Raw genomic sequence first — 10,939 nt, 5'->3', positions numbered from 1 at the left:
AGATTATTTATCACTTTGTGATGCATGGGCCAAACGTTTTGGAGGTGGTTAAGTATCTGATCACGGTTTTCAAGAAAACTATGGAGGATGGTGTCCATTCAATGTTCGTTGAGGCATTGAAAGGGTTTGGACCTATTCATATTGACTTGGTGCTAATTTTTTTTATGTATCTTTATCATGCACAAATGTTCTCTTGTTTTTAATTTTATCTCGAAAACAATGTGATACAAGTCATTTCTTCTCCAAAAAATATTAAAGAAAGAAGAGAAGGACCCGGGCGTGAGGAGCACGTGCGAAAGGAAAAGCCTCTCACGTGCAGGGGGGAGCTTAAGTAGCTGCAGCGGGAACCCCAGGGGACATTTGACGTTTTGATGTTTTGTTGCAACTGAGGGCTGGAAGCAGAGCAGACCACGACCAGAGGGAGAGTTCCATGTCCGGAGCGTTTCCTCCACCACCTATCTTTCCTTTCCCGTTGCCATTTCTTCCTCAATCTCTATCGATCTTGGATCAGACTCGTTTGACTGTGTTTTCTTTGCATTCCTGATTGTTATTCACTGTGTTTTGAACGATCTTTTCTTCTGATACTGTGGCGAGCTAGGAGGCAGTATCACAATGTCTTCTAAAATCTTCTATTTTAGAACTTTGACTGAAAGGGGGTCAAGGTTCCCCCCCCATAGGAGAGGGTTCATGCTTGTGGCTTTACATCCAAAATCCCAAGGAAGACGATGAGCTTTTGTCACCGTGTGGATTCAAGTCCTGTTCCTATACCGTTCGTGTACTAAGGCTGTGTCATTTGGAGCTGGTGTCTTCAACTCATCAGTCACAACCTTCTTCTCCACAAGTAAACCCTAGGGAGATTGATATTGAACAACAATGATAACAACTTCCATTACCTCTTTCTGGTCTTCTTGATTAAATGTATGGGTCCATTAGTCGGGCCCATTAGTCTACATCAGGAAATAACTAAATAGGAAAGACACAGTAAAAGAAATAAGGACAAAATAGAAAAAAAGGCATATCAGCTGACACCCACCCTCAAGCTGGTAGGTAGATGTTCTGCATTCCAGCTTGGAGTTTAGCCGGTGAAATACTCCTGGAACTCCCTTCGTGAGAAAACTGCGAGCTGGTGGGCTGATTGAATGTACTTCATTTGAATCACTACAGAATCAATCTTTTCAGGAATTAAGTGCCAATAGCTGATTTGCTGTCACAATAAAATACTGTGTGACTTTCTTGCGGTACTGACAGATCCTGTAGGATATTTCTAATCTACAAGACTTCACAGATCCCTTTGGCCATCGCTCAAAATTCTGCTTTTGCACAAGATCTCACCACCACCTTTTGCTTCTTACTTCGCTAGGTAATTAAACTACCTCCAACAAATGTACAATATCCAATAGTTGTTTGACGGTCCAATTCTGAACCACCATATTGTGCATCGTTATAACTTTCAAGTTTCAGTTCTTCACCTTTCTGAAATACCAAATCGTGTCCAGCAGTTCCTTTCAAATAAACCAGCTCTTTGAATACTGCCTGCATATGATGTTCTCTTGGACAATGCATAAAATGACGTAAAAGTCCCACAGTAAAATCAATATTTGGTCTGGAATGCTGAAGATAGATGAGTTTGCCAATAAACTTTTGATATTGAGTACGATCGACTGGAGAAGCTTCCTCACACAATCCATGCTTCCCAAATTATAATGTAGAAAAACGTTTTGAAACAGCATTGCCTCACCTAACGATATCTTTTACGCTAATATTTACTACATTATTTCGTTGTGGGAAGGTCAGGTATTAACTTGTTTTATATGGCCTTTATTTAAAATAGTTTTCAATACTTACCACTGATTGCAGTGTTTTCTATCATTCTATTGGATGATTTTGATTATAGTTAGGATATGTGAATGAATTTCGAATCGACTTCGGTTCTGTCCCAGTTGTCTGATCTGTCTTCAAGAGGGACAGTGCAATAAAACGGATGACAAGTTTGGGGCAGATGAAAATGGACTATTGACGGTTGTTTAACTTAGTTCCCCTCATGCAGCTGTGGTTCTTCCTACAGCAACCTCTCCTAAACCTCTCTTGTGGTGGCTAAGGTTTACAAAAACGATAATAGAACTACTTACACATTCGCCTATTACAGCTGGTTTAATACCAGCCAATATATGGGTTGGCCTCACTCATATTAAGTTATGGGTTCACTTATAGAAATGTGGCCCACTTTCACATTAAAAGGGAAATTTCAAAAATAAGAGGAAAAAGCAGCACTGTCTAACAACCGATGACTGATGACGGGATGAAATGTGATCTTACTATCTTTAACTCTCTCACAATTACTGCCGTTATTTCAGATTTTCCAATCTTTTAAAAAAAAAATTGTAATATTTTCCTGAACATAGTATCAACGGTTCCAGTCTTGCATCTGTTCTGTCCAGTCTTATGGATTGAACACAGACCAAAATGATTAACTCCTTTGATAGAGAATGCCACAAAACCATTAAGTCTCAGCAATCATCCGTTTCCAAATCCAAGATCATTGTATTTTGCTTGATTATTTCCATGGAAGTCAGGAATCTACCATTTATCTGCATGCTTATGTTTTTGATAGTTAAACCTTATATCATTTAGTGTGGCATGATTTCTGATGATTCCAATGAATAAACTTGTTTTGATTTTATTAACCATTGTATACTTCCATTTTGCTAAATAATATTTTGTAATATGATTTTAACATCATGATGTTTTGATGATTCCAACGAATGGCAGATGAACGAGACAGGAATCAAGTGAAGCGTCGCCGTCGACCCCATAAAGCAAGCAATCTGCTGGGGAAAAAGCTCTTTGAGGAGCTGATACGATGCAGTCCCAAATGGTAAAAGCAACTGCTGGAATTTAAGACTTACAGAAGGATCTTGATTCCGCTCCTCGTACTCTGGTACAAGTCCATGTCGCCTTCGAATCTTCTTCTCAAGATCACCGTAGAGGCAGCTCGCCGAATGCAGCTCTGCTCCTCCCGACCCCTTGCTCAAGAAACCCGAAATGCTCCCCCCTCTTCTTCTCCCCCTTCGCTCCTTATTTATACTCTTTTATTTCCTAACTAACTACCCTTTCAAGAAGGGTGGTTATTTGGCCAGCTCAGCGCCAGCTGGCCCGCTGCCTTTCTGGCCTCCTCTCTTTCTTCTTTCATATACTCTTACTGGGATCGTATCAGGAGCACGCTCCAAGTGAAGAGGAAGATTCCATCAGCGCATCTGATTGTGATGATCGTGGCGAGGAAGACAGTGAAGAGGAGCAGACGTTGGTTCACTCCTTCACCAGGTCATCTGCTTCCAAACCCGGGTCAATTCAAGTCCCACAACAGATGACCAGGGCTCCTCCTCCTAGTGCGTCTCGGAGTGGAGGTTTGTACTAAGGATCATCATGAATGCATCATATTTAGAGCTCAAAATTTAAAATTTCATTATGCGGATGCCTACAGCTCAAAGTACTTATAGCCTTCATTTTTTTTTAATTACTTATAGCCTTCATTATCACACTGAAGATTCACTTTTGCATGTTTAGAGGTCGACGTATTATTAGATTTCATAGTATGCGCAATTTTCAATCATGTGGAAGTTTGACTTCTGCAAGCTTTTGGTTCAAAGTATTATGTGATTTCATAGTCTGGGCAGTTCATAATCAGGTCAAATATTCAACTTGCTCGTACTTTTAGTTTAGAGTATTATATTTCATTGTCTGGGGGAACACTCATGGCCACAGCGAAATGCAGCATTTGCATCTATAGATTTTGAAATATTACATTTCAATTGGTTCAAGTTGTGCATGCTTAAGTTTGAATTATTAAATGCCATAGACTAAGCAATGCATACTCACACTGAAGATTTGGTCTGGGCATGTCTAAATTGTAATAGACCAAGTCATCCAAGAAGTGAAGAAGGTGACCCATCTTCTTCACTCTTCCTCTACGAACAGGAGAATGCAGGAGAAGAAGCTGGCATGGGTAGAAAATATAAGAAGAGGGCCAAGGATGATGAGCCGGCTGTTGTCGCTGAAACTACTTGCATCCAAATCAAAAAGTGTTTGGACGATTTGTGGGTTTCTGATGCCGATGTTCCCACTTATTGAACCGACTCTTTAGTCAACTCAACCGAAGGGCAGTGCACAAGCTTTGCAACAAGATGGCCTGATTTCAAGGAGGAAAGATGATGTAGTTCCGATCTGGAAGAAAGGCTCAAAGAGAAAAATTGATTTTCAAGATCCAACAACTGTCTTTTAGATCCAAACCTAGCAACGATTTCAAGAATAGAAATGGCATTGTTCCACGAGAAAGAGATAGCAAGAAGAACAAGAAAAGGGAAATAGGAATGTCGCTCTCGACGCTTCTTCCTCTCTGGATCCCGGACTCTCCCGCGCTCCAGCCCGCTTTTGAAATCACACTTTCCAAAAAGACTCCATTCTCCCTCCTGGATGCTTTATTTATAGTCTTTCTATGTTGACCACGGCTACTTCGTTGACTGGCGACGTTTTGACCTTTGATACGTACGTGGCAGAGTCGTATCAAAAGACTACAGAAAGTGTGATCTGTTCTCTTCGGAATGGTTCGAAAGGTGGCCTAAGAAGAGAGTAGGGAAATGGATAAATGAAGGAATAGGTGGGTAGTGGCTTCATAATGGACATAACCTTTAAATAATGGAATGGACGAATTGGAAAGGACAGAGGAATTTTCAAGAAAAGTCATTTCCCTGATCGGTAGTTGCAGTTGAGGACTGGGGCGCACGATAAGGCTGCGAGCAGAAGGGAAAAGAATCTACCCATTATTCTCAATTCGTACCTTCATTTCTCTTCCGCATTTCTCGTTCTCTCTTTTCTGTCATTAGACTTCCCCAGTTTGATCTGCACTAGATTCTCTTGAACATTGGAATTCTGAGTGTACAATTTTTGTTTCTTGTTTGAATTGCCACATCTGGAATGTTGTTCAAGGTAGATTTGTTGCAGAATGATTAGACCCTAGATATCACTACGAATAGAAGGCCAAATCTTTAAAGAATCCGTCCTGAAAAACGTCTAAGCGCAGTACACGGATCCCTTAGATCAACCAACAAACAACAAGAATAAACCAGAGAGGAGATTGAGAAGAGGTGGAAATTGAAACAGAGCAAGTCTGAATTGGGAAATGCTCATCCAGCGAGGAGGATTTCCCACTGGCCTCAAATCGTGAGTGTAACTCAAATCGTCAAGAAAAGCCAATGCCCCCATTTCTCATTATCTTTATTTATATTCACCTTTTTCCCTGCCATCTGTTGCTTCATTAAAATCCTCACATGTGCCTGAGTGAGTCGCACGTGTGATGTCCTTTCTCTGATAGGTCTTCATAAGGTTCTTACCACAGAACTTGTTGCTTGATACCACGATAGTATCAGATTGCTGTCAATTGTCAGTGTTTAGGAATAAGTGGAATCAAGATTGACTGAGGGAGGAAACGGTGGAGGTGTCGGGAATTTTTTTTATCAGAGTTGGTTACAAGATTTGTGTACTCAGTATCCTTCTGAGGAGTTACAGAACGAAAAGACGGTCATTAGAGCTGGTAAGGTCATTAGAGACCAGAGAAGAAGGATAAGGGTACAGACTGCATAGCCTTTGATGAAGGAAAAATAGATTGCTAGACAATTGAAGCGGCATAATGCTAAACTGGAGATGACTCCTTAGCTTAAGAAGCTGATGGGGATGTTTGAAAGTAACTGAATTTTAAGAGTCTGCTTTTGGTGCCACCACGTCAGTTATTTACTTTTTGTTGAAGCCCAATGGTCAAAACTTACTCGTACTCCTGTCAGAGTACATGCCATCATCAGCTGACATTGAGGGAGTTGTAGATGCGCAGACAAAGAGGAAGAAGGCCAAGGTGGATCAGCGCCAACGGAGAAGTGATGTTCTCTAGGGAAGAGGAGAGTGGGGAAAATAGAGATCTTCATGAATATGACGACCCAGAGGAGCATCAGCCTTGAGGTCAAGAGCAGTGACGCAAGCAATAACGTAAAGGCCGAGAACTATGACAAGGGATTCTTCCAAACCAGCATGTCTCATTTTCGATGGCATGCAGCTGGAGGGTTTGCCAATTTCTCAGCCTGCAGTTACAAACGATGAACCTTGCGCTTCTGACAGTGGGTGGCCAAGATTTATGAGTTATTGGGTGGGACTGATGCTCAAAGTACAGAAGTGTTCGGCTCCTGCATTTTGGAAGGGTTTGAGACAAGTCTTCCCCTCAGTCCATTAGTTCTTCCATGTCAAACTGGGGGATTGTTCACTATTCCATCAATGGCTAGAGACGTAGTCAGCTTGGGGCAGTCTGCCAGAATAGCTTCTGCAGCTTTTTGCCATTTACAAGACCAACAGGACAAAATTGGAGATTGCTGAGAGGGTAGGTGGAATCTGTTCTTTAAGGGCACTCTGTGGGACCACATAAGAGCACAAGGGAGGAGAATCAATCCATGATTCTTGTTGAGGTATATATCACTATTCTTCCTGATCTCCTTTGTCTCATTTATCCTGAAATCTACCAGATCGTTCTGGATTGATTTCTGTGGACATCTACTTGGTGTGCATTCTTTCCATAGTTATTATTGGAGATCAGCTTTTGAAATATTGTTTGGAGGTAGGGTTGTTGCTAAACATTCTTACATGATACTTCATCGTATCACAACATTCTTTCGCACAAGTTAAACTGATCAATGGATTATAGGATGAGTGAAGTGGACAGATGAAAATTTCTTCTCGAAGGGTTTATGTGGAGATCAGAGCTGACAAGATTGTGGAAAAGCTGGCAGCCATTTGCGCATTCAAGTTCATTTGGAAGTTGAAAGTTCCATCAAAGGTGTGGATTTGTTGTTGGCTGCTCCTCAGGGGGAAACTTGTGACATAACCTTCAAAACGAGGCTATTTCAAGGTAGACTTATGACATCTTTGCATAATGTGTTCTGTAAAATGGTGTAGGGGAGAAGCATCGGGTGGTTTCTAGGCCTTCATTAGAGGTTGAATATTCAGGAGGGAGGCATAGTAGAAAGGTTACTTTGGGTTAGTTTCAGGGGGAACTATTTTGGCCCTCATTCGCTTTGGGTTGATCATCATTTTTTGGGTGATCTTGCGTATCCTTCAAAAAACAAATTTTTTTTTTAATTAAAGAGGGAAAATCACCCAAAATCTGTGATCGACCCAGAATTAGTGATATACATGAACGTGTAGTACAAGACCATCATGGTCCTCTCCAATCAACCCTCCCTCTCAAACCAATATGTAAGGAGGCTCTCCACAACATGTAACACACTATCCGTCAAACTGCCCTTCCCTTGAACACCACTTCATCGTGGTGCAGCCATATCGCCCAAATAACCGCAAGGACCCTTCCCCATCCCTTCCGTACCCTGCCTGCACTCCCCTGGATTGAGCCCAAGCATGTTGTATTAGAAGACGCGTCCATCCCTGTGGGCTTCTAAAGCCTCCATATTGCCTGAGCAAATGGACATTCAAAGGAAACATGTGAACAGTTTTCCTCTTCTTGTGTGCACATGGGAACTCGGAAGATGTATCCGGGAACATACGTTTTCTGAGGATTTCTGAGGACTCTGGTCATACCTCATTGCCTAACCAGTAGTCATCGAAAAATCCGTACTTTAGTTGGAACCTTTTGTTTCCAAAGCAAGTGGCACACATGAGCGGTATAGTCTGCAATACTTTCGCGAATCTTGTATGCTTCTCCAACCGAAAAGGCTGTGTCTTTCTACTCCCAGCCGTCACATATCCCATTCGAAGGATGCAAGTGTACCAAGGCCTGCTGCATGTTCAGCCATTCATCCACCCTCTGGTCGGAAAATCTCCCTCTAAAATTGGGTTCCATGCGTTGTCCCAACAATCTCTGACCAAAGCTTGGGGATTCCTTACCAGTTGGAATAAGCGCAGAAACTCCTCCCGTAACTTTCCGCAAGCCGCCCAGTCATCTGTCCAGTATCAGAATAAAGATCTGTCCCTAACCTGTCTTCTAAAAATCTCTGGACTGATGGGAACATGAGCCGCATGCCTTGCCAGAAAGGAGATGCTCCTCTGATGGGGAGCGTTATTTGTTCCCAATTCATCTCTGTTCCATAGGTGTCTCTTATGACCTTCATGACCTTATCTTCCCCAGCCCCCATGATACGGCTTACCCATTTTGCCAGTAATGCCTTGTTCATGTGGTGCAGATGTATCAATCCAAGCCCCCTCGCTCCACCGGTTGGTGAACCACCTCCCAAGAGACCCGAGCAGCTCCTCTACCATTCCCAATGTCCTTTCCTTTCCAGAAAAAAATTCCCTATCTTGGCCTCCAAGCACCTGCCAACTCCCTGAGGCAACTTAAAGACTGATAAGTAAACAACTGTATGGCTGATAGCACCGATCGTAGGAGTAAGAGCGAAGGGAGGTTTTGATGATAACTGATACGCATGTAAATGGCCTGTGAGGTCCTGACGGGAGGTTCACCGATTCATCAGGTGTTCATCCCTCGTTATAGTTCCAAAAAAAAAAGGAGTACGAGCCGGCCCCCTCTCGACAACGGTCAGCTCTGCCAGCCGTCTAATATCGTCTCCATCTTCTCAATCACTGTGTTCCATTCTGTATTCCTGAGCCTCCTCATGTAAGTGGCAAACCCAAATACCTTAGGGTAAAGTTCCGATTGGCGTCCCCAGAGCTTCTGCACACTGTACTTCTTCCTCCTGTAATAAACCAAAGCCTATGAATGCAGATTTCAGACGATTAATCCTCAGCCCCAAAAATTCTGCAAAACAGATCCAGCAATGTAGTGAGGTTTCTTGCTTCCTCCATTGATCCGTCTATGAAGAAGGTGGTGTCGTCTGCATATTGCAGAAGTGGGGTACCTGTTGGTACAATTCCTGACTGGAATCCCCTCAACAAGCCGTGAGCACATACACTGGTTGTAAGCCAATGCATCCACCGCGAGAACAAACATCAGCGGTGCCAGCGGGCATCCCTGTCTGATGTCCGGCTGTGGCTGTATCCACCCACCCTCGTCTGCCATTGATTAATACTGAGAATGAGTGTGATGTGATACATTTCTAACCCATTGCCCAGAAGAAGTCCCAGCCAATGGAGTCGTAGGCTTTTGCAAAATCAACTTTCCACATGAACCCCTTAGTTTTATTTCTCATCCATGCCGTTATATTTTCATCAGCCACCACGATTCCGTCAATCAACTACCGGCCTGGTATGAATGATAACTGAAAAGGGCTAAAAAGATGTCAGATCACATCTCTTAACCTATTTGCCAGAATCTTCACAATTATGAGGTAGATAGAGTTGGACAATGAGACGGGTTAAAAATCTTCAACTCTACCTGCACCGAGGCATTTCGGTATAAGAACAACGTAGGACCTTTTAGTGCACTCCAAGCCATAGTTTCCTCTCTGAAATTCCTCCAACATGTCCATTACCTCCCCTTTGACTAAATCCCAAAACTCCCTGTAGAAGAACACTGGGAATCCATCAGGGCTTGGAGCTCCCTCTCCATCCAGCCCTTTCATTGCCTCCTGAACATCGTCCACTGTGGAAGGCCTCACCAACTCAGTTTGTTGTTCCCTGGTCACTCTATTGGCCACTATGCCTCTCCATATCCATTTGCTCTTTGCTCCTCGTCTAGAGACCGCCCAGAAGTGTTTTGCCAGCACACATCCCACTGCTTGAGACCCCTCAAACTCTTGGCCCCACATGTATGTGGTTTGTACTCCTGTTTGCTATTATGTGAAAAAATTTAGTGTTGGCATCGTCCTCTTTCAGCCTTATCTGTCCTGATCTTTGCCTCCAGTCCATCTCCACCTTCCTGTCCTCCTTGACAATCGTGTCCCGATAGTTCCGTCGCATCTTTGGCTTCTTTTCTATTAATGGTCTTATATCTTCCAAGTCCATCAAACTGCCTGATGCCTTGCAAGGCATCTGTCCGCCTTTGGTTTCTCCCCTCACAGATATGTTTCTTGACTCTCTTGAAATGATTCCAAAGCCCTACTAGCTTAGTGGCCAGGCTGAGAGTTGCCGCCCCTTGTAATTCTTGTCTTGGCGAGTGAGAGAGCACGGCAGAGGGGGGAGACCATAGGCGAGCGTGAGAGAACATGGCAGAGAGAGAGATAACAGGTGAGGGTGAGAAAAGTACTTTCGAAACCCTCAAGAAGTTTTCAATAACTAGACCGACAATCAAGAGAAAGATACATCCAACAACACCACTAAAAGGAGAATACAATCGTCGAGAAATGCCTACCATTTTGAACTCGGCTTCTCGTTGATTAGAGGGTTTCAAGCAGACAAAGATTCCTTTTTTGGCCCCCCACCACTCCTGCTGCTGGATCATTCATCTCCATGCTACCCAGGAATTACACGGCTCCCACCATGTCCCTCCGTGCCGAACCACCCCTTTGCGTGGAGAAGAAGCAAAAGAATGAGGTTGCCGACATTGAAGCTCTCTTTTCCTGAGAAGAACCACCAAGAAGAGAAGGAAGCTGAAGGCGTCGTGAAAACGGTGTGGGAAGAGCATGGAGCAGCGGAGAAAATTTTCGCGGCCGTCATTGTCATCTCCGTGCTGCTCGGGTTTGCAGCGGGCATGGGTTGCCCCCATATCAGATATGCTGCTCCTCCATCCTCTTCTCTTTCCTCTTTATTCTCCTTTCTCTTCTTTTGGAGAAGAAAGAAGAAGAGAAGAGGATTGATGAGCAGCATATCTGATATGGGGCCAACCCATGCCCGCTGCAAACCCGAGCAGCACGGAGATGACAATGACGGCCGCGAAAATTTTCTCCGCTGCTCCAAGCTCTTCCCACACCGTTTTCACGACACCTTCAGCTTCCTTCTCTTCTTTGTTCTTCTTCTGGGGGAAAGAGGGCTTCAATGTCGGCAGCCTCATTCTTCT

The sequence above is a fragment of the Wolffia australiana genome, chromosome 17 (genome assembly GCF_029677425.1).
Source record: "Wolffia australiana isolate 7733 chromosome 17, ASM2967742v1".
NCBI lineage: Eukaryota > Viridiplantae > Streptophyta > Magnoliopsida > Alismatales > Araceae > Wolffia > Wolffia australiana.
Note: the sequence above shows the minus strand (reverse complement) of the source record.